We start from the raw sequence: 3,415 nt of genomic DNA on the forward strand, positions 1-3,415 counted from the left end.
CTGGATATAAGGGGCCCTCGAATTTAAATTCAACATGCACATGCAGCTTACCTCTATAAAAACAAATGGTAAGCCAACAGTAGGTCACTGAAATACAAGCCATCAGTTCCTTTGCCGACCTGCATTGTGAAAAGAACATAGGAATACACGTAGAAATCAAACAATTAGTAGTAACTGTTGTCATGGGTAAAACAGTAAAGATTAGCTCAGTCCTAGACCCCCATTTGTCTACTGCAATCAGAAGAATACACGCCCAGAGATCACATGAATGTAGTTGAAATATTATTATCATGAATGCAGTACAACTCATTTAAATTTTTTATTTTCTTGTAGATAAATATGGATGATCAGAAGGACCAAAAAAATAGGAAAGAAAACCCAGATAAAAAGAGGCATGTATGGAAATCTTCGGAGGACAAAATACTTCTCACTATACTGAAAGGTCAAACTTTACACGGAGGGAAAGAAGGAACAGGTTACACAAAGAAAGCATGGCGTGATATCTTAGAACAACTCAATGATTATTCAAGAGTAGACAAACTTGAATTACAACAATTGAAAAATCGCCATAAGTACTACAGGAGTTGCTATGCTGCCATGGATAGACTTCTTAAACTGACGGGATTTGGTTGGGACGACGATGACAAAATGATAAAAGCTTCAGAAGAAACTTGGGAGGAACTAATTGAGGTAAGTTTGTGCGAGTAGGATTCATATAAAATTGGTATATTATATTTATTAATAAAAAAATTAACAACTTGCAGAAGGATATGTCACTCCAAGAATATCGAGAAAAGGTGTGGCCTAGTTGGGAAGATCTTCAACAAATATGTGCTAGTTCAACGGCATCTGGAGTTGGTGCTGTATCTAGCAAAGGGAAAGATGGTACATGCAAAACTAAATCGTCTCAAATTGATCTCAATAAGGATGTTGAAGTACATGAAATCGAGTCTGATGAAAACAATGGCTCCCCTGGTGTGTTCACTAAGAAGTCGACAGCCATTGAGCCAGAAAAAAAAGAAATTCTCTGGAAGTGGATCAAAAGAAATTACAAGAGGACAAAAACGTACAGCTGATGATGCCATAACAGCAATTGATCGTCTTGCAGATGCATCACTCAGCATTGCTGAAGCAAAGAAAAAAACAGCAGAACAAAATGACACTTACTCGGTTAAATCATGCATGTCAGTATTAAATAGTATGGATAGCCTCGATGCCAGCACAAAACTGAAAGCAGTAAAAGCATTTACAGATGGTGACAAACGCGCCATTTTCATTGAGATGGATGAAGAAACTCGAAAGCTTTGGATTCTTGATCCTTAGTTATTTCGTAATACACCATTATTTGATTTCAGTAATTGTCGTCTTATATATTTAGAGAACAATTTCCATTGCTTTTTCTGTTAGTTTGTGTTGCAACAATTAACTGTACTTTCAGTTTGAGAAAGTTCATTTCCAACTATTTTATATATCTTATAAAATATTATTCTGAGATGATACAATCAATAGTGTACACTGTGCAGGGAACCATGAGCAGTTTGTATGTTCCAGATGATGAATTTTCTGATTCCGATCAAGTTCTTATTAATAACATTTCTGCAGTGTCCGTGTTTCGTGATGTGTTGTTCACAAGGTTATTCAAAACACCTCGTAACACCTCCATATTAACTGGTGCCCAGAAAACAAAAGAGTTGCTAGAGGGACATCCAGTTAGATTTTATGAACAAATTCGTCTTGAGAAGCACATATTCTACTTGCTGCGAGATGTTTTGTGTGAGAGAGGCTTGCTGAAGGATACAAAGCGAATGACAGTGGACGAACAACTACTCATGTTTCTACATACCATTGGTCACAATGTTAGGAACCGTGTCATCCAAGATAGATATCAGCATTCTGGTGAACCAATCAGCCGACACTTCAACATTGTTTTAGATGCCATAAATGGGTTGCGTGATGTTTGCGTAACAGATCCAAGGAATGAAATCCCAGCAATATTGGGTGATGCAAGGTTCTACCCATATTTCAAGGTATTTTCCTATCGCAAACACATGTTCCTTTTAAATATGATTAAATACTACGTCATGCAAACTTAAACTTCATTGTTTGACTAACAAAAATCCCAACAGAACTGCCTAGGAGCAATTGATGGGACACACATTGAGGCAAAAATTAGGCTAGATAAGCAAACTCCTTATAGAAATAGACATGGTTACCCCTCTCAAAATGTAATGGCAGCAGTGTCATTTGACATGACATTCTCATATGTCGCTGCTGGATGGGAAGGTTCTGCGTCAGATCAAGCAGTTCTAAGACGGGCTGTTACTAGTGGGGGTTTTGTTGTCCCTGAAGGTAAAAGTTCGAACATATGAACTATATATTGGTTAATCTTATTATATAAAGATTCTGACCGTGCTATCAAACCTTGCGCGCAGGTAAATTTTATCTTGTTGATTCTGGATATGCAAATACTCCAAAATTTATTGCCCTGTACCGTGGAGATCGTTATCATATTGCTTCTTTTCGTGGAAGTAATCGACGATATACTAGTGAGAAAGATATGTTCAATCATCTGCACGCACAACTACGAAATGTTGTTGAGCGAACTTTTGGTGTTCTAAAAGCTCGCTTTCCAATTTTAAGTAGGAAAGGAGGATATCCTTATCCATATAAAACACAAGTCAAAATTGTTATGGCTTGTTGTATTATCCACAACTTCATCCGGAAGGTTAATCATCATGATGAGTTGTTCAAGCTTTATGAGCATGGGGAAGCACAACAACATGTTGACCATGGTGATCAGCAAGTTAGAGGGCAAGCAAGAGAAGATGAACGAGCTGCTGGTGAGAGAGTTCATGCAGGCATTGCTCGACAGTTGTGGAGTAATCATCAACAGCGTTCCGCTCAACAACCAGAAGATGATTGACACTACAGGAATCAGCTACTTTGCCATCAGCCACGGCGGACGGCAAAGGCATGGATGGCGGATGGCAAAAGTGGACGGCAACGTACGGGACGACAAAGAGCTACATTGACGTCCGCTTCAGGCGGCTGACAGCGAAGGGTCCTTTGCCATCAGCTGCCGACGGCAAAGAATACTGACGGCAATAATTGCGCTGTTACTCCGTTAGGTGGTTAACGGCAAGCCTTTGCCGTCGGCCGCTGACGGCAAACATCAGAAGGCCTTTGCCGTCCGCCGCTGTAGGCAAAGTTTTTTTTTCTCTTTGCCATCAGCCACTGTTGGCAAACTGACCAAATAGGTCAGCCTCCCAGGAAGCACAGTTGCCTGCCACGTGGCCTCTTTGCCGTCCGCTGCTGATGGCAAAGAGACCTTTGCCGTCGGTGGCTGACGGCAAAGAGCCTGCATATTGGCTTTTTTTTGCTGTTTTTTTTAAATCCAACAATTTTCACAACAAAT

The 3,415-nt window shown here is 39.9% G+C and overlaps 1 pseudogene; it reads left to right on the plus strand.

Annotated features, from left to right (window-relative positions):
- Window positions 1–339: 339 nt before the first annotated feature.
- On the plus strand, window positions 340–2,923 carry LOC123064400 (uncharacterized; annotated as a pseudogene).
- The last annotated feature ends 492 nt before the right edge of the window (window positions 2,924–3,415 follow it).

Source organism: Triticum aestivum, chromosome 3B, assembly GCF_018294505.1.
Source record: "Triticum aestivum cultivar Chinese Spring chromosome 3B, IWGSC CS RefSeq v2.1, whole genome shotgun sequence".
Taxonomy (NCBI): Eukaryota; Viridiplantae; Streptophyta; class Magnoliopsida; order Poales; family Poaceae; genus Triticum; species Triticum aestivum.